Genomic DNA, 21,809 nt, shown 5'->3' on the forward strand with positions numbered 1-21,809 from the left:
ATAGATTTAATTTAAACTGTATAGTTACCCATGCTCCTTTCTTCATTTCTAATCATGCTTATTGTAAGTATGATTTCTTTTTTTCTCACTAGTGAGTTTATAAAGAGGTTCCTCAGTATTATAAACTAGAGGCCTGGTGCATGAAATTTGTGCACTCAGGTGGGTCCTTCATCCTTGCCTGCACTCTCTGGCAGTCTGGGAGCCCGTGGGGGACGTCTGACTGACTAAGCCATCAGTTGGACATTCTTAGCACTGCTGTAGAGGCGGGAGAGGCTCCCACCACCACTGCTGCACTCATCAGCTGTGAGCCTGGCTCAGGACTTCTGGCTGAGTGGTGCTCCCCTTGTGGGGCTTCTGCCCCCTGGTGGTCAGTGTTCATCATAGTGACCGGCTGTTCTGCCATTTGGTTCATTTGCATATTAGCCATTTATTATATAGGATATTTTCAAAGACAGCAACAATACAGAAATGTTCATAGTGATTATCTCTGGACGATTTCTGTTATCTTTACTTTCAAAGAATTTCTAAATCCTTTTTTTTCTCAAATTAGTCCAAAGTTTTTGAAAAATATAAATGTAAATGTAGATCTAACACAGTTTTACTAATTAAAAACCTAAAGCGTTGAGTAAATGAACATGCAAATGTTAAATGAATATTAACCCTTGAATTTATAAGGAATGATTGACAGTGTCTGATTGTTATGAAGTGGACTGTATGGAAAATAAATGAGAGTGAATTGGTATGTCTTCAGAATTATCATTCCTTCTACAGCTTTTTAAAAGCAATACACATATGCCTAGTTCTCAAATAATGATGTAGACTTAAAAAACTGCTTCTTTTTATAAGGGTCATCATTTTTTCAGAGTTGAAAAGAATTCTCCTTCCAAAGTAGACTACATTTTTATCATAATTCAATACCTTGATATTTTAAAAGTTGTTAATATAATAAATATTTGATTATTGTACAAGAGAGCCTATTATAGTATTACCGTGGATAATACATAATGGAAGAGATAATATACATCTAATCAAAGTCAAATCAAAATTAATATTGCAATACTCTTTTGAGACTCATCTCTTATGTATGTTAATATTATGTAATAGATAATAAAAAGAGAGCAGGAACAATTTACATTTTGGAAAAAGCCTTGAAACATTCTGCATTATTAAATTAGACAAAATTAATTCTTATGTTGTCTCATAACAATGTAAAAATATTTAAAGACAATGCTGTCAGGAGACAAGTATTCTGATGAGAGCGGAGAGCATAAATAAACATTCTGCACAAAGTGGTGTCTCCCATAGCCAGATGTTATCATAAATGTAGCAATTTTAAAATAATTGTATTCGAAGATGTGCTCACAGGAAAGATAACCAAAAACTTGAAATTGCAAGCTCTTGGAAATTAAGCACTTCATATTTTTATTGTGCATTCTCTGAGGTAATTATCTTTTATGATATATTTCAGAGAAAGCTGATAACCAATGGGACAGTTGACCATTAAAATAGGTAGACTTGTAGACATTTGAAGAACTATTTTACTCCTAACAGTCCTATTTATTGTACATTTAATATGTGTTTATCACATATCTATGAATGTTACCATGTATGAAACCATTTGTCACCACAATCTTAGAAGATAGACGCTAGTTTTACTCCCCATTTTACATTTGAGCAAAGGTAACAAAACTTGCCAACATTAGCACTAGGTTTCAGTCAAGTACTGGCAGCCTGGACCCTGGGGTTCTGCTCGGAACAACAAAGCTACAGAGGGTAAGAGTCATGGAATTATTGTCCATCTAAAAGAAGAAAGCTTGGGCTAGCATTTTTTGTCTGTTCCTTAAGACACTCAGAAGATGGACTCATCAAATTTGCAAAGACAACATTGTTGAGTAAACTGATATAATAAATACATTCTTAAGTTGAATGTTTGAGATGAACTTAAAATTAATTACAATAAGCACACTTTAAAAATTCTAAGTGTGAACATACCCTGTAGTCTTTTTAAAAAGATAGTGCCATAAGAGACCCCAGCCTCGGTGCCCTCTTCGAGATCAATATTCAGTCAGCTGTCCACAAACAAAAGCAGCTCTGGGAGAACCCTGGGGTCCAATTAATAAACATCAGCAACACAGTGAGACAGTAAGAGCAAAGCATTCTGCTGCATTATCCCATCTCCCAAGGCAGCACTGCTCAGGGCCACAGGATTTTGTATGCTATTTTCCATGTGTTTCAAATGCCTCTCAGATTCCTGGGTCTTTCCTGGCTCTCATTCTCGACAATGCTGTCTCCTAAACATCATGCAGAGAGCTCTGAGTCTATCAGTGTGTGTGTGTGTGTGTGTGTGTGTGCATGCACACATCTCAGAAGACTACCTAATGTGGGAAAAGGTAAATTATCAAGCCCATAATGATTTCATAACCAAAGGCCCCGTGCATGAATTCGTGCACTCCGAAAGGAATTGTGGGCCGTGATGCTGCAGTGAACACAGGGGCAGGTCTTGGTCCATCCTCCATGCCCCTGCCTGGCCCCTCCTACCCCTGGGTCCCTTCTCTGCCAGCAGCCCCTGCCTCTGCTGCTCCCAAGCACTGAAGGTGCTGGCCCCTCTCACACCCCCACAGAGCAATTGGACCAGTGCCAGCAGCTGGTGTGAGTTGGGCCTGTGCTGTCAGCAGGCAAGCAGGGGCAAGCAGCGGCTCTGGTGCTGGCTGCAGGTGCGAGCGGGGCCAGTGCCGGCAGTGGATATGAATGGCGGCTGCTGCCCTGATTGTCCTTCAGGAGCAGGGGGAGGTGGAGAAGCCCTGAGGAGCTATTGGGGCTGGCAGCCAACATTCGTACCCATTGACAGCACTGAGCAATCGGGGCCATTGCCGGGTGCTGGCAGCGGGTTTGAGCAGGGCTGGTGCTGGCAGCAGGTGCAAGCACCAGGTAGGACCATGGCACATGGGAGCAAAGAATTTTCAGTGACCACCAGAGGCTCACCCTGATGACATTGACCAGCACCCCGATTTGGTCTGGCGCCCTTGCTCACCTGCTCCACCATCCTGCCACAGCCAATGCCCACCATGTTCCGCACTCTGCCACCTGCTGCTGATGCCCATCATGTTCCACGCACGGCCCCTGAGAGTCAGCATATGTCATAGTGACTGGTTGTTCAGTTGTTCCACCATTCAGTCTATTTGCATATTAGGGTTTTATATAGATAGATGATAGATGATAGATAGATAGATAGATAAATAGAGATATATGTAGCCCTTACTAGTCTGTTGCCTTTGAAAGTCCACAAGAACCAAAATAGTTTCATCATTTTGTGTTTAGTGTGAACCCAAAACATGTATTTATACTATTTAGTTTGGAAATGACTAAAAAACTAGTCCACTGGCTGCGGCATGAAGCAGACGTATATCCTGGCAGTGTTGAGCATTCAGATAAACCACCTTTCACAGGAGTGAACAGAGACTGGACAGTGTGGCTGGCTGACATTCCCTCAGCCTCAGTATCCTGCTTGGGCTAGGTTGGAATAAAAGAAAACTCTGCGACAGAAGCAGCTCCCACCTCTACCGCTGTTCATGGCCTTGATGTTGGAGAAAGGAGTTATTTTGGTGCCTGTCATTGACTTCATTGGAAGATGCATCATCTCCTACCCGTCACTAAGGTCAGCAGAAGGAAATGCACTGACTGACGTAGGTCTGGATGACAAGGTCTAAGTGTCATAGATCTGGGAGTGAGGGCAGGAATCAGCTCTACTCAAAACAGACAAACTGAGTGAGCAGAGGCTGGGTCACCAAAGCTCAAACCATAACCTGTCACTTTAAGAAGAGAAGGTGAGGATCGGGTGGCAAGAACCATGAGTATCTACATTTCCCGTCACACATAGGGGACTCAGCAAATGTCTGTGGAATGAATGAACAAATGGCACCTCATAGAAAGTCATGCATTTAAAATATCATTGAAACCTGATACAGTCAATAACATGCAGCAAAGGATATAAATAAGTGTATTATACAATGAAAAATATCAAAGAAAGCTTAGACATGAAACAGAAACCTTGTAAAAATTATTCATATATACAAACTCTATAAAATATTATCCATTAAAGTGAATAAACCAATATTTGGCTTCAAACAACTTTATATAGAGAAATAAAATATAGTATGGTCTTTCCGGAGAGTAATAGGCAATATGTAAAAGGAGAGAGAAAACCTTTGAAGCTGTAATCCCACTTTGGTTATAATATCCAAGGAAAATAATTCCAAATGAATAAAATATTGCAATATACCACTATATTAATAGCTATCGTGTGTGTGTGTGTGTGTGTGTGTGTGTGTGTGTGTGTGCAGCCATGCACCACATAATGCCTTTCTGACCCAAGCCAGATTGCATATATGATGGTGGTCCCATATCATTATAATAGAGCTGAATGTCCTATAAGAAACCAAAGAATATCTGATTCAGAAGGGATTTTTTTTTCCTGTGATGGGAGTGATATCTGTGGTGCTTGGCAGTAGATTCCCTCTCACTTACAGCACCTCACTGTTGAGCAAATAGATTCCATCTGATCAGTCTGTCACTGGCTGGTGTCAGTCAGAGGAGCCTGTCCCGTCCACACTGCATATTCTGAGGGTGCCATGGCTTTCCCAGGGCTAGCCAATGATCCTCAGAGCACACTGCTGCAAATTCATTGTTGAGGACCTAAGAGTTTTCACAGGACACAGGTCCACAGGCGCTACCTTAACAAGGATTAGGATCCATTGTCACCGTAGTGGAGGTGTTCTGTGCTAGTGTTGAGTTAGTCTGTACTTTGGAAATATTTATAATTCTTAATGTTGTAAAGCGATAGTTTTATTTTTTTCCCCATCAGTTCAATGCCAAAGAGAGCCCTTTCCACCAGATAGGGTCAATAGGAGCAAAAACAATATCCAAAGTCACACATTGAGTCCTCAGTTCTACACCTTCTCCATGTTAAACACCCTCTTTCTCTTTATGAATACCATGAAGTTCCTTAGTCTGATCACTGCCCCAACATGCAAATGCACATGGCCATGCCAATCTCTCTGTCCCATTAGCTTTCCATCCTGGTTTCTCACTCCTGCTGACCCCTGGCCCCCATTCACTCCCTCCCGGCAGTCCCTGTAATGGTGACCTATTCCTCCCCCAGCCAGTTTCTCCTCCACATTCCCAATCCAGCCAGACCACATCCCTGTTTAAGGAGCAACACTGTACGTGTTCTATTTCTGAGCCTGTGGGAAGGAAACAGGGGGAGGGATTGTGGGAAAGTACCTATAAAGTCTACAGTAGTACATGGTTATGCCCAGGCCTTCCCATTCACTCACCACTCACTTGCCGACTCACCCAGAGAACTTCCAGGCCTGCAAGTTCCATTCATGGACCTGCTCTGTTTAGGTACATACTTAGCCATTATGTTTCTGCTGCCTACATATTCAGTATGTGGTGTGCTGTGTGGGATTTGAGCACAGGAGCAGTAGGCTGTGCCATATAGCCTTGTAGTGCAGTATGCCGTGCCATCTCTGTGGAAATACACTCTGTGATGTCTATACAATGAAGGAGTCCCCTAACGATGCAATTCTCAGAATGTATCCCCATCATCATGGCTCTTGACCATTTTTTCTTTATCCATGCGTCTGTCCTATCAAACACTCGGGTGTTCCCATTTCTTGGCTGTTGTGAATAATGCAACAACGAATACGAAAGTGCAGTACTTCTTGAGATACTGGTTTCATTTTCTTTGGCTAGCATACCAGGAATGGGAAAGATGGATCATGTAGTCAGTTCTATTTTTAATTTTTTGAGGAACCATGTTGTTTTAGGTACTGGCTATACCAATTACTTTACCACTTGGAGTGTATCAGGGGTCCCTTTTCTTCACATCCCATCCAGCACTTGTTATTGTTTGTCTTTTGGATAATACCCATTCTGACATTGTGAGGTGATACCCACTGTGGTTTGTATTCACATTTCCTTGATGGTTAGTGATATTGGTCACTTTTTCATGTACCAGTTGACCACTTGTATGTCTTCTTTGGGAAAATGTTTAGTCCGGTCCTTTGCCCATTTTTTTTAATTGGGTTATTTCTTTTCTTGCTATTGAGTTGTTTCAGTTCCTTCTATATTTTGAAAATTAAACCCTTATCATATATATGTTTTGAAAAATATTTCCTCTCAACAAACAGTGTTCTCATCACTCTGTTCAATGTTTCTTCTGTTGTACAGTGGCTTTTTACTTTTTAATTGGATACAACTCCATTTGTCCATACTTTGCTTTCCTGTGCTTTTGGTATCACAGTCCATCCTTGCAATTAATAGTAGGAACTAAATTGACTGATCCATTTTCTTTAATTTTAAATTTATGTATTTCATTGAGAAAACTTAATCAGAAATTACCACTTTCAACATGTTTAATCATTAACATAACATATTAATTCATATTACTTAGTATAACAATGCTGACTACATATTGGATAGAAAGGATTAGATATAATAAGTAGATCACAAATCTTATATCTCTCATGTATGTATATGTATGTGATATTGAGAACAACCAATTGACTACTAGAGGAATAGTTGAATATGAGGTGTTTATTTAAAAAAAAACATATGTGTTTTAAATTGCAGTTTGAGGCCACATTTATAGCTAATAATTTTGTTTTTACAGTTTCTGACTTTAAAATTATAAAATATTTGTAGATATTTCCCAAGGTGGCTAGGAAAAAATAAAACTAATTCACATTCAAAATGTTACTTTTATCATATAGCTTAGTATTTTTTTTCCTTTCAGTTAGATGAAAGAGAATATTTGAAAGAATATACACAAGATTTGAAGAAAGTTTCTTTAATAAACTAAATTTTAAGGCATTTTATTTAACTAAATCTTAAAATAGCGTTAGAAAACAGAACTCAAACAAAAAATTCTTCAAAAATATAATCCTCAATGTATATCACTGAATGCTGATTTGATTGAAAGGAGGTATCTACCAGGGGGTGAGGGCATGGGAGGGGTTTTTGGGGGGCAATGGGGTGATAAGGACACATATGTAATATCTTAATTTAAAAAAAGGGGGGGTGTCTAATAAACTCAGCAAGAAACATAAATTACAAGACCACATCAAGACTAGGCAAAAACATGGATTGCAACAGTTAACTTCAGAATCTAAAAAGACATTATACACCCCAAGCCCAAGAGATAGAGTTTTGCAACTTCTTTAGTTGATAATATTGCTTTTATGATACCGCGATACCCACTTGTATTGAATCCATATATATAACATTCTTAAAGCTATCAATCAAATTTAAATGTCTGGCCCCAAATCCCCCAGGCTCAGTCTTACATTTCTCCACATTTGTCAAACCCGTTTATATTGAATTTCCACTTACACGAACCTATTGGTTTCCCCAGTAATGCCATGTTTTTATAGGCTCTGTCTCTCTACTTCCTGGTGCCGTGGAGAGGAGGCCGAACATGGAGCAGATGCTTCCAGTGCGCTTCTCTACAAATATCGAATTACTTTGTTTTATCGAAATTTCTGTCTGTTCCTTGGAAATTAGATATACAGTAAGCTTATTTCATTTTCTATAGAGTTAGAGCAAATAGTTGGCTGAAACTGTGAAGATACTAAAGCTTAATGAAATATGTAACTTCTCTCTGTCTCATCCTGATTTTAATTGTTAGTTTTTAAAAATCTTGCAAGTATTTTAGGATAATTCTTCTCTTTTTAGAAAAATAAAACAGTGCACAAATTTACTTTCATTTTAGATGGTAAATGTGTGTTGTTTTTAATATCCAGGACATAAATTGCAGAGTCTATCTTGGGGCTGTTTGGCACCAGAATCCACAGAGAGACTGTAAAAGACATGATCTTGTGAAAGTATGGATGTTGATATTACCATGTTTTTGTTGTTCAAGCATTCTAGGTCAGTCACAGAAATTTACTTTTATTACATCGAAAGAAGGATTCTTTCTGTTGTTCCATTTTGTCTGATTAGAAGGAAAATTTTTTTTGAAGTTTCCTAGGTTTGACTATGTGGCTTTACTATTCAGAAGGAACATCTGCAATTGAATTGGGTTTATTGGATATCATTTGCATTTTTCTTTGATTTCCATAGAAGGAGCCATTAAAAATCTGTTTTAAGGATAAATCACATTGAAGAATAATGCATTATATAAAGAATTATCTATTTCTAGTAAGTAAATACATTAGGAGACATTGTGAACACAGTTATATTCTAAATACTGAGCTATATTCTAAATACTGAGCTTCTGATAAAAGAGGAATAAAACAATTTAAGGGCGAATAACATTCCTGTTTATAGCCAACATTTTGCAAACTGTGTTTTATGAGGTGTTTATCATTGTTCTGTGAAAGGCTTCCTAATTGTTTACCTACTAAAACAAAATTTTTATGTGACTTTGAGAAGTAAAAGTTTCAGAAATATTCTATAATTATTAAAACTAATGATTATGAGGAACATCATTTTTTATTAATGTGTTGTAGATATTGAAGATTTCTAGAGATCACTTAGCCCATCTCCCTGGAACCTCATCAGTTAAGATTGGCTGAGAGAGGGTTACGTAGAGCTATAAAAATTGTCAAAGGATAGCTACATATCATTCTATGCTAAAGAACTAATTAGTCAGAACTTATTGTTTGGAATTCTGCTTCCATTTCTTGACAAGATTCTTATTCATAATTTACTTAATTTTTTTTTAAATTCACACAATAGGGATAAAAATTATATAATGATTGTACTGAGGAATAATGATGTATGAAAATGATGTATGAAATTATTGAAAAGAACTCAAATCAAAATATGTGAATATGTATAAATATAAATATTTATATGGGTAATACATATTCATAAATATCACAATGAGCAACCTGTGAAATAACATATATTAAGTAGAATTGAGAATGTGAGACTATGTATATTCTCCCACACACATATAAAAACAGAATATTCCCAGTGAAAAAAAATATACATAACTGAGAACATATATCTATATACATGTATATAAATGTGTACATATCCTTACTTATACTTCATGTATTTTATTCACAGATTGCTCATCAGAATATTATATGAGCATATGTTACCTATGTAACTATTATACACAATTCTGAGATTATAAAGATCTGGTCATCATATAAGGATATTTACTAACATAATTCTTATAAGACTGAGAATTCAAAAATTTTAGTCTGCTTAAAATTATTTACTCCATCCATTATATCTGTATCTCTAATTGCTGGACAGTATTTCCAGAAACTAGGAACATACCACACAATTTTTCTATAAAGATAAATAGCAAGTATTTAAAAAGTTGCAGGATTTATTGCAGTTAATAAAATGAAATTGGATGAAATATTCAAATTATAGTTGAAATCATTCACAAATGAGGATCTAACTTATTTATACAGGTTAACATACAAGGATAATACTGGAAAAAAATTATAGCAATTGATGGTCATCAAATGATCCATAAAAATAATTCATAAAATTAGGGAAACTTTTAATATTCTTTAACCTTATTTATAATCATACTCAAATTATCCTTAAATTTAAAGACAATGTGAAATGTAATTTGCACTTAGCACAATTTAGTTGAAATATGTGTATATATACTCAAGTCAAAACTTCTTTTTTTTATTTTTATTGTAAGACTTAGCACTGGAAACTTAAATTTTGTTAAATACAAGGTGAAATAAACTTATTTTAATATATTTTTATTTGTTTGTTTGTTTTCAAGATAGGCTCCCAGTAATACCTTTTATTTTCCATAATTTATTAAGAAACTTTTCATACCCATAAGTAACTTTGCAAACTTTCTTATACAAATTATACTCTAGTAGTAAAGATCTTCAAAAATTTTGAACTCAGTTTAGGAAATGCTAACAAGTATTGTAGTATGCCAAATCTCATGAATGAGAAACTATGACAGCTTTGTGTTTATTTTAAAATGACTGCTTCTAAGTCCATTGATTCATAATCACATAACATCTATGAAGTGCCAACTACTGTCTGTAATGGAACTAAGTGCAGTAATGGGAAAATAAGAATATATAAAGTCAGTGCTACACTGGTGGAACTTTATAGCATGCAGATGAGATTGACATATAAATCACACTTTGATTCAAGCTATCAATAGAAATGTACAAATAACCATGTGAGCAATAGAGGATGGCTTTTTTATGATCTAAGAACAATGTTCTCTCATATAATTCAAAGATCCAAAACCAGGCCTACCCCATTAGTTAACTCTATATACAATTTAGTAATTTATTCACTCAGCAAACACTTTGGGCATCTTTTGTGTGCAGGAGACACAGACACGAAATTACATTATAGTGTGATAAATTCAAGAACATAGCCAACTAATTAGCTCTGCTGCAAACAGTAGCAAGAGGCCCCAGCGAGGAGGGAGAGGAGGGTTTTGAACAGTCTCTGGAAGAACAAGCTCTCTAGACCAGGGCTAAGGGGCTACAGAAGAGGATGGAGACTGGGTCCTGGGCAAATGAGGAGCCATGCATGTAAAGAAGGGATGTGAAAGTTCAAGTGTTTAGAAAAGTTTTTTACCCAAAATAAAAATTAAGACATTATTTTCAAGAAAAAGTTCCCTAAGCAAAATTTATACTTCCTTATTCCTTCCCAAGTTATAAATCTCACATTAAAGATGTATAAGAGATTGGATACAAGCACAGTGACCCAATTACCATGAACTATACATTTTTAAAATAGCATAAAATAGATGATATTAATCTTTTTTTATTTTTAATTGAGATATAAGTGACATAAACCAAGCTAGTATTGTGCTCAGCTCCATGATTTTTTAAACATATATAAGCACTCATGTAACCACTGACCACATCATGTACACAGCATTTTCAGCATACCCCCTTCCTTATGCTTAATCTCCAATTCACTACCTACCTACCCAATGTAATCATTAGTCTGACTTCTATTACCATGGATTAGTTTTGGCTGTTTATGAAGTTCATTTAAATAAAATCACATGGCATGCATTCTGTTATGCCTGGCTTCTTTCAAACAAAAGTTTGTGATTCATCATTATTATGGCATATATCGGTACTTTTGTTTTTCATTTAATTTGTGCTATGTTCCATCTTGTGAATATATCACAGTCTAATTATCTTATTTCATGTTGATGCCCATTTAGGTTATTTCCAGTTTGGGGCTTTTAGAAATAAAGCTGATGTGAATATCTCTGTAGTGGATATCAGCATACATTTCTGTTGGGCATATACCCCAAAATGAAATCCTAGGTCATGTTTAGCTGAAGTAGGTATTAAATGTCGCTATTTGGCAAGTTAATTTTTTCTTCTAGCAAAACAAATAATGCTCATGGTAACTGCATTAGTTTACTAATGCCACCATAACAAAATACCAGAATGGGTGGCTCAGACAACAGAAATGTATTTTCTCACCGTTCTGGAGGCTGGAAGTCTGTGGTCAAGGTGTTGGCAGGTCTGGTTTCTCTGAAGACTCTCTCCTTGGCAGCCTTCCCTCTATATCTCATGTGGCCTTTGCTATGTGTAATTTTGCTGAAATGAGCTACTGCACAATGGGGACACGTTCTGAGAAATGCGTTGTTAGGTGATTTCTTCTTTGTGCAAACATTTATAAAATCATAGATGATACAATCTACTACACACTGAAGCTAGATGGTATAGCCCATGGCTCTACAGAGGAAGGAAAATACTTTTCCCTCTACCCTTTTGGATTCTTGGCTGATGCATCCCTGGAATAAGACAGATTAAGGGGAATAAATGTTTCCACCACACCTCATCCTCCCTGTGGGTCCCTGGAATTGCTTTTCCTCATGACACCACAAGAACCCCACTTCCACCGGCAATAACATTTTTCTGAGCTCCTAACTCCTAAATCTCTTAAATTTCCCCAAATTATGTGCTTCTATTGCCTACTCTTTCTACCTACCCTCGCTCTGTGGACCCAACAAGGTCTAACTTCTCTCGCCAGCTCTCAGATCCCTCTTCTCCCATTCTTCTGATGGAAGAACTTTATACAGTCATGGGCAATTGCTCTAATTGATTAAATATTTCCTAGTGGACAACACTCTTCATTCACATATTAAAATACCACGTCACAATAAAACTAATCACCAAACTTTAAGAAGTGTGTATTGTAGAGCAGAGCTAACCTCAGCAAAAGGCTTCAGAAAGTGTCCAGGGATATTCGGATCAATTGAATTTTTAACCTATCAATAGATCTAAAGGTTAGGTGGGAATTGATTGGGTAAGAGGGTTGCATGTATATGAAGTTGTCCTTCATTAGGAGGAGGCTGGTGACTTTGAGAGGGCCAAGTGTGACTGTAGGGTAAAAAGCAGTGGGGAAAGATGTTAGGGATGAGGCTGTTGAGAAAGGTAAAAGTGATATTATGCGGTACCCTAATGTGTATGTTATCAATTTTGATCTTTGCCTTAAAAATAATTGAAAATTGTTAATGGTTTTCATCAAATTGGATATTCTAAATGATCCTTAAATGAGAAGGTGTTAAGGAGTGCCCAAAGCAGATGCTGAGGAGCCAGAGACCTTTGGTTGTTGTTAGTTCCTTTCTAACAGAAGTAATAATACTTTGGCTGCAGATTGATGAAATCTGAGCGCATACCAGGTGCCAAACAGGAGGTACCTTTCTGCATTGTTCCACTGAATTTTCACAGAACAACAAGCTTCATGTTAAAGGGGAGGAAAATGAACGAGAGATTATAGAATTCAAATCCAGGCGCTCTGCAGCCAGAGCGCATAGGCTCAGCCAGTGCAGTGTTGTGTAATTTCCTTCCCCACACCCTTATAACCAATAGCAGGCATGAGAAAGATGGCTATAAAGAATGAACAATAGAAGCTATAGACAACATAATCTGTCTTTATGTAACTATTGTGTTTCCATTTAATCAGAATTATCTATTTATACATTCAATATTATTTTGTATTAGTTCTATTCCTGTAACTATTAAAACATCCAGAATGCAAACCTAATTATACTTAATACAATATTTACTTGAACTTGCAAGCTTTAATTTTTGCTACTTTATCTATTTGAAAAATACAATGATATAGTACCTATATTAGTAATAATCTATTTTTAATATCAAATATTTTCTAATAACTAATATTTAAATCAAATTACTAATTTTGAGGACTTTGCATATTTTATTACTCCATTCATTTTTTGAAGAATTCTACAATCTACACTATTAAAAAATAATTATATTCCACATATTATGTTGAACACTCACCTCCCTATAAATAAAATCATTTACTTTTCACAAAATCACTCTATATTACTATACTGCTCATTACTTCCAAACTCATTTAGTGCAGGTTAAAGATATAATTTCCTTTCAAGTTTAAATAAATAGAATGCTAGAAGAAGTCCAACATGTTGTGAATTAAATTATCCTTTATCATAAATGCCTTGTATTATAAAATATTTAGAAGTATCAGAATATGTCCTTTTGCCATTTTAACTACAATCCATAAACACAGGTTATAGGATCTCTGAGGTGTTCCTGTTCAATATCAACAATTGAAAATTAACCACATCTGCTGGTGGTGAATTTTCTCCCCATGAAGTCTCTCTTAGTTTTCTAACTGGGTTGTGTGGAGGCTGGAACTTTCCTTTTAGGATGTAGCTGGTTTCCTCCCTTTTCACTTTGGGTTGAAAAATACTCTCCTATGTAATAAGGAACTAATATGCTAATTAGAGTGAACAGCACTGGAAGACCGTTTGGGCGACCTTCTGGACAGCCATCCGGGTGACCTTCCATACAAAGCCCGGGCTGTGAGGGCCGGCTGAGGCAGTGGGGGCCACGAGGGCTGAGCCCCTTGCATGCATTCCATGTACTGTGCCTCTTGTGAATTTATATTTGACTTTGAAAAACTCTAGTAGAAGAAAAATGCTAAAAATACATTGAGTGAAGTTAATAATAAAGTTTTATAAAACCTTTTACTAAGAGCCAAATATTTTACAATTGATTTAATAGTTCCAGTTGTAATCCAACTCTATAGCATAATAACTCAATTTCTGGAAGTTTTCTAATTCCATTTACACACACACACACACACACACACACAGGCGCATACACATACACTCACACTCTCACACACAAAACAACCATCAGGTCTTCTCTTTAAAAAAGATGTAAAATATGTAGAAAGGAATATAGAGCAATCCACACACAAGGAAGAAATGAAAACATTCTGTGACAGTTGCATCAGATTTTTTGATACCAGTAACATTGTAATCCTCCATGTTCTCCTGTCCAGTCTTATAAGCATGCTTTTATATTTTGTTAATATAAATATCACAAAAGGCATATCTAGATATGTATATTTATGATTTTAGTTGACATAATTTCAAAACCGTATAAAATGTTTTACACTTTATTTAATTATTTCAATATTATGCCTGAGACCAATGTTGATATGCATAGCTTGGGTTTCTAAATTTTTAAAAATATATATTTCTTTATTGATTTCAAAGAGGAAGGGAGACGAAGATAGATATAGAAGTATCAGTGATGAGAGAGAATCATTGATTGGCTGCCTCCTGCATACCCCCTACTGGGGATCAAGCCCACAACCCAGGCATGCGCCCTTGGCCAGAATTGAACCTGGAACCCTTCAGTCTGCAGGCTGATGCTCTATTCACTGAGCCAAGTCAGCTAGGACTGGGTTTCTAAATTTTGATGGGTGTATACTATTCCATTGTTTGGTTATGCTGTGATATGCTTCTGTTTCTCTTTTGATAGATATTGAGTTGCAAGGCTTCAATAAGAATCCTTGTACATGTCTTTTTTAGAACATACAGTAAATATTCTGTATAGTATTTTCTTATGATATACCCATAAGTATAAATTTTAAGTCACAGGCATACACATTTCAAAAATGCATACTAAATTGTTCTCCAGCACTATTATAGTAATTCCACCAGTTCTTTTTTTGTCAATGTCTTGTTAATTTTCTTGACATTGCATTGTCTGCTTTGTTTATTTGGCTTTCTTTATATGTGAATCTGAAAAATATAAAAATAAGAAATCAATAAAGACCATGTTTAAATTTGTAATAAGAAATTTCTACAAAAAACATATACATAATACATAAACACAGACAACAGTGTGCTGATAGGCAGATGGAAAAGGGGAGGGTGTGAGGTAAGCAAAGTGGGGATAAATGTGGGCAGAAAGAGACTTCGCTTTGGCTAAAGGGGACGTGGTGGAGTGTGCAGATGATATTTTGTTGAGCTGTACACTTGAAACCTGTTTGGTTTTTGTGAACCAATATCACAAATTCAACTAAAAAAACAATATGGTAAGTTCAACTAAAAAAAACAACAACCAACAACTCAAGAAATTATTACATTCACTGGATGTATTCATCCATTATAATTCTTTTAATACTAGAGGCCCAGTGCACAAAATGCATGCAAGGGGGGGGGGGGGTTGTCCCTCAGCCCGGCCTGCACCCTCAATCTGGAACTCCTCAGGGATGTCTGACTGCTGGTCTAACATCCCTCTTGCAATCCAGGACTGCTGGCTAATAACCACTTGCCTGCCTGCCTGCCTGATCACCTCTAACCCGTCTGCCAGCCTACCTGATCACCCATACAGCTGGCCTGATTGCTCCTAACTGCCCCTCTGCCAGCCTGGTTGCCCTTATCTTGGCCCCTGCCGGGCTGATTGCCTCTGCCTTGCCACCTGCTGGTCAGATCACCCTTAACTGCCTCTGCCTTTGCCCCCAGCCTAAGCCATAGTCTGACCTCCCTCTGCCGGAGGTGACCTGGCTTATTATGGAAGGCTCTTTCCCCATCAGCCCTCCATTGCTGCCACTGGCAGTCACCATGGCTTCCTAAGCCTCAGGCCTCACAGCTGTACAAATGGCTGCCTGAGCCTCAGGCAGCCACTGGCATCCGGATAGCTGCCTGGAAGATGTCCGCCCTAATTAGCGTATTACCTTCTTATTAGTATAGACTAGAGGCCCGGTGCATAAAATTTGTGCATGGGGGGGGGGGGGGATTCCCTCAACCCAACTTGCTCCCTCTCCAATCTAGGACCTCAGGGGATGTCCAACTGCTGCCAGTTTAGACTTTAAACTGGCAGTCGGACATTCCTCTCACAATCCTGGACCTAACTGATCACCTGCCTGCCTGTCCTAACCACTCTGCATGCTGGCCTGATCCCCCTAATGTCGCTCCCCTACCAGCCTGGTCACCACTAACTGCCCTCCCCTGCCGGCCTGGTTGCTCCTATTAACTTTTTTTTTTTTTTTTAAATCTTATCCCCTTTATACACAATTGTATTTGAGTTCCTTATTGGCTTCTCCCTCTCACATACTTTTTCTCTTTCTTTTATGCAAGACTTTTCCTACTGACTCATCATTTATAGACTTTTCTTTCCTCCTTATTTCCTACTTCTGTTCCATCATCCTTCTTCCCATCTTTCTCCTACCCTCCCTCCCTCCCCACATTCCTTCTTTCCTTTATCTTTACCCCTGTCCTCCCTCCCTTTTTCCTTCCTTCCCACCTTAATATTTTTCTTCACTCCCTCCCGCAGATCTGCTTTGCTCCCTCCCCCATTCCTTTCTTCTCCCTATTCTTCTATTAAGCTCTACCAGCTCCTCTTTAAACTTTTCTTCTCTCTCCTGACTTCCCTCATCCTTGCACACTTCCCTTTCTATACTCAGGATAGCAGTGGTCTGCTACAAAGTAACTCACATTATGTCATTCAGCTGCATAAAGTCCTCCAGCTCCCTCAAAGGCAAGTCCCGAGGTCTTGCACGGTGTTCAAGGTCTTACCCAACTTGCCTCCTTTACCTGTCAGATACAATGTCTCCACTTCCCTTCATGCAGCTGCAGCCTCATTGCCGCCTTCACGGTTCATAGGACACCAACTCATTCCCACGTGGTTCCGTGTTGCCGGACACGTCCTCCAGCTTCCTCAGGCTCTGCTCCTGTGTGCCACTTAAGTCTTTCCTCAAAAGCACCTCAAACATGCTTTGGAGCCTCTATATTTACAATTTCAACAACCTTCACACACAGTGCACCCAAACTATTATATCCCCCTTTCCTTCCCATATTTTTCTTCTTAATTAACTGAGCGGGACCTATAAATACGTCAAACATAAACACTATCGGGAACGGGTAGGGCATATGAATACGTCCTTGAAATATATGTTGCGCCCCGAGAAGGACGGTATATATTTTTTGTAATCTTTTTTTAAAAAAAAATTTTATTGATTTTTTACAGAGAGGAAGGAAAGGGGAGGGATAGAGAGTTGGAAATATCGATGAGATGAGAGAGAAACATTGATCAGCTGCCTCTTGCACACCCCCCACTGGGGATGTGCCGGCAACCAAGGTACATGCCCTTGACCGGAATCGAACCCGGGACCTTTAGGTCCGAAGGCCGACGCTCTATCCACTGAGCCAAACCGGTTTCGGCTATTTTTTGTAATCTTTATCATTGTTTGTAAAATTTATAATGTTTTAATTCGACGTCTCCATTTTTTTTGTCGGTATTCTTTTCTATTTTTTTTTGTAATTTTGTATTTTCCTTTGTGCTTTATATATTTATTTTCATTAAGCATAAATAAAAAATAATAATATAAAATTACATCCCCCAGGCGTGACGTACTGACACGTCCTAGTGAAAGAGTACGCGCCCGTTACAGGTTTCGTCATTAAAAAGGGAACTCCCCGGTTAACAGGTTAACACATTAATAGCTAATATTCAATATGTTTAACTGGGTCCTCAGCCCCTAGCACACTACCTGAAACTACAGATACACTTGGTAAATATTTGTTAATTTAATTAAATATCTGTGCTGGGGAATGTTCCAGTTTGACCATAAGCTTTAAACCACATCGCAAATACATTTAAAATATATGCATTTAAAAGAATGTACCTACTTATAAATGTTAACTTACTTTGGAAATGAGTTTATAATTAAAGTAATTTCTTTATAATACCTGTGAAGCAGTATTTTTAACACAATTTTCATTGACTTTAATGACCATTAGGTTTTTTGTCATTTTTATATGATTTTATGGTGCTCCTAAACAGAAGTTACTGCCATATTCCTGCTTTTATACTATATAGTGAAATGTTTTGCATACTAAAGTAGGTATGTAACTATATAACCATTAATATCTTTTAAAAATGCTATTAGTCTTTATGTAGCTGTAAGAAGGGATTCTTTGATATATTAGGCAAAGGATATCTTTCATGATGTAACTAAAACATTATTACTGTTTCTTTGCTTTCTGAAAAAGGATGTTTACTCAACTATGTTTTTTTCTTTATGTTTATCTAATGCTAATTTTCCAATACAGCAACTTTTCCCTAGCTAAAAATATTATCAATATATATATATATATATTCTCAAGCCTTTGAATGCATCAAGGAAATGCAGAACGCATTACTGAGAAGTAGATGCGAATTGAATTTATTTGAAAATGGAAGCACTTAACATACCTGCTGTGCAGCCATCATTAGAGTGTGGTAAGCTGTAGTTTTAGGCTCAGTTTTGCTCGCAGTACCTAACTCATTATAAATTTACCCATATTTTTCTTTAATTTAATAGCGTTTACTTTTCCCCATCATCTCCTGCCTTTAAAATAAGCGAACCACAAACTTTTGATTATGATCCCGCAGCCAGCGAAAACTTGGAAAATATAATCACAATTTAAAATTAACTCTTTGTCTCTAGGTTGAAGAAATGCTTTGAATTGCATATCTCCCCTTAACCACAGGTGATATTTCATAAGTTTAAAGCACAGTCTCAAAAAAAGGGCACTTTCAAATAATTTTCCATGCCTTCATGCAGCAGGTAACCCAAACCTTCCTAATCCCCAAATGCTGCACTTCAAAGTTATGCTCAGGGAAAAAATATTGAAAAGAACAGCCTCCCTTTCCAGTTGATTTAAAACATCACTAGCTTATTTTCAGTACACATATGGAGTTACTTTTAAAGAGAAATCTTGGAATAATGCCAGGCTACATACAGGAAAGTCTTGTCTCCAGAGAGAGCTAAAATTCATTATCTGAGCTTTGGGACGCCCATGTTCCTTCAGAATGTGGACATATCTTTGTTCCTCCGTGATTAGTGATAGGACTTTGACTTAACAGAAGAGACTACTCCATGTGTACTTGGAGTCTAAAGAAACCAAATGATTGTGTTATTTTGAATCGAAACTGATGAATAATCACACACTTAACGATTAGTTGTGTGCTAGTTTTATAACACACTACAGAGTTTTTTGAAAGTTGAAGTTATTTACAGAAATGTAACACTAGGTATGTATTTATCAGTCACATAGATCAAAGGTAAATTTTGGACCTTTTCTTTTCTTTCTTTTCTCATTTGGTAGTTGGCTTCTCTCATTTAAATCCATCTATTTTTTTTTGTAAGAACATATCACTATGTCCAAGGAAGCAAAGGACAATATAATTATTTCATTATTGCTATAATGAAATAATAGGAGGGCATTGCTGTTAGTGACCATTTTATGATAATAACAACTCAAAAAGTAGGTTTGATGCATGAAATAAATCTATCAAAGCAAGCAACAATTAAAATCATATTAATTTTAGTAATAACCTGTAACATTCCATTGTCAAATATCAAAAAAATGAAAATTATTTTTTTAGATTCCTTATGTATGTTTCTATGTATGTAATACATTTAAGTCCCCCCCCCTTTTTTTGTGAAATGGTAAAAATCTCAATCCTCATAATTGTTGAGAAGAAGCCTATCAATACAAAACAATTAATATAATTAATATAAAACAAATTAAGTAGACACAGAACAAGTTCTACATATGCAGTGCTAACATGGGCAGTGAATCCATCCATTGAACGGGTGTTAACAAGTGTATTTTTAAAATTCATGGAATACGTAGAAATAATAACTATATTTTGATGTATGCTAAATTAAAAAGCTAAGTGACTTCTTTATCCGATTTTTAATTATTAAGGAGAGAAAAATCTAGAAATGCAGAAATCATTAAAGTGAAGAGAAAGCTTGAGTACGTCAGCCGGGGGGGAGGGCATTTTCTATTACATGTGAGCATTGCCTGTCCTAGGAGTTTTTAAGCACTTTGATTTTGTCCACAAAGAAGGCCTGGACACTTTCTGCATCTGCATAATTTGACAAAATCAGGGATTATGAATTTAGTGAAGAATTATTTCAAATAAAACCAAAGCACAAGCTCTATTTGAAAGACTGACGGAAGGACCAGGCAGGAGTCCTTCAGTAAAATGGATTAGAGCGCTCTGAGCTGTAGCAGATCAGTGACCAGTCCAACTTATTGTAGGGCTGTGGCTCTCGGAGAAATGTGCCCGGATCACCTGAGCACCACAAATCCTAGGCCATATTTTTATTTCCCGCCTCACCTCTGTGCAGCTTCCAAGCATGCGGGCCCAGCTGATTTCAAAGGCAGTGGATGAGAGACACACAGGAGACAGGACTGTCCTGCCTCAGCCATGCTCAGGCCCTCCAAGGTCACTGATTCTGGAAGAGTATGGAGAAGAGACCAGCTACCTTCTTCATGCTAGTCCCTCGGGCGTGTGTCCAGTTTACCTTAGCCAAGGATTCTCTGTGTCTGGAAAACTACAGCACGCTTCCTCCCTTCACTCCGAGGACTCATAAAACCCAAATGAAACGTAGCTGTCCAAAGAATTCATTCCAGCCATGTTAACATTTCAAGAATGAAAATAAATGGAACTATGAGATCTGAATAATTTTATGATATTAAATTTAATAATAGTTTACAATGTTTAAACACCATTGTTAATTTTTAAACTGTGATTTCTAGAAAGTGTATATTGCATGAATCTGGGGAATAGCTACATAGTTTATTACTGAAATCTGTGTTTCTGATTCTAAACTTGGAAAAGCTTTCTAATTAATATTTCTCCCATATTCTTTATAGGGAAACACCTTTTTATTCCTTGGAAGGTATTTCTTATTTCCACTTAAATAGAGTATGTATTTATATACATTTAAGAGACACATCCATTTATAACACTCTAGTAATGTGTTTTGGTGTCCAGACTATTTTTAACTAACCCATAATTGGGCTAAGATTTGCCAAAATAAATAAATACCTATAGTTTTTATAAACCATAAATAACTAAACTATCATTATATTAAAAAAAGAGTGATATAAAGCTATTGAACGGAATACATTAGGTTAGGAAACAGTAGAGGTATGTGCTACAAATAGCTAATATTCATTGAAAACTTACCATGTTTCCATCATTATGCTATGATATGCATGATCTCATTTAATCATTGGAACAATCCTGTGAGTTAAGCAGCATTCTACCCCGTTTTGCAGAATCTGAAACAGAGTTAGAGGGTAAGTAAATGACAAGATTACACAAAGGGCAAAGCTATAACTTAGACCCAGACCTATTTGAATGGAGACTACTGTTCTGGTAACACAGTGGTGACTGGGAAAATTCTGAGGCATGACTTCCAGGTTAGAGAGGGTGTGCGGTTATACAATAAATGCTTATTTAATTGGGTTTATCATATGTATCCTATTCTGACACTATGGAGCCTCTTTTGTGTGGCAGCCATGTGCAGAGTGCAGAGATCAGAATATATGATCCTGGTCCGTACAGAGTGAACCCTGGAAAGGAGACTTTTTTTCTCTAAAGGGCCAGATGGTGAGAATTTAAACTTTTAGGATCATATCATATCTCAAAATGAATTGTCTCTGTCATTTTCAGCATGAAATTTGCCACAGAAAA

General features: G+C 37.1%; 1 long non-coding RNA gene across 2 annotated transcripts in view; it reads right to left on the reverse strand.

Moving 5' to 3' along the window:
* Positions 1-14,115: 14,115 nt before the first annotated feature.
* Positions 14,116-21,809, reverse strand: part of LOC311612266 — a 50,101-nt gene continuing 42,407 nt past the window's right edge. Inside the window, exons 4-5 of one of the 2 annotated variants that reach the window (XR_014793264.1) lie at positions 21,300-21,394; positions 14,116-15,067 (exon numbers count right to left, since the gene is read on the reverse strand). This is a non-coding gene — a long non-coding RNA (uncharacterized lncRNA). Of the gene's footprint in view, positions 15,068-18,423; positions 19,207-21,299; positions 21,395-21,809 lie in introns of those variants that run through there. The other variant, XR_014793265.1, reaches the window with a different exon arrangement.

Source organism: Pipistrellus hanaki (assembly GCF_964339955.1).
Source record: "Pipistrellus hanaki genome assembly, chromosome: 17".
Classification (NCBI taxonomy): Eukaryota; Metazoa; Chordata; class Mammalia; order Chiroptera; family Vespertilionidae; genus Pipistrellus; species Pipistrellus hanaki.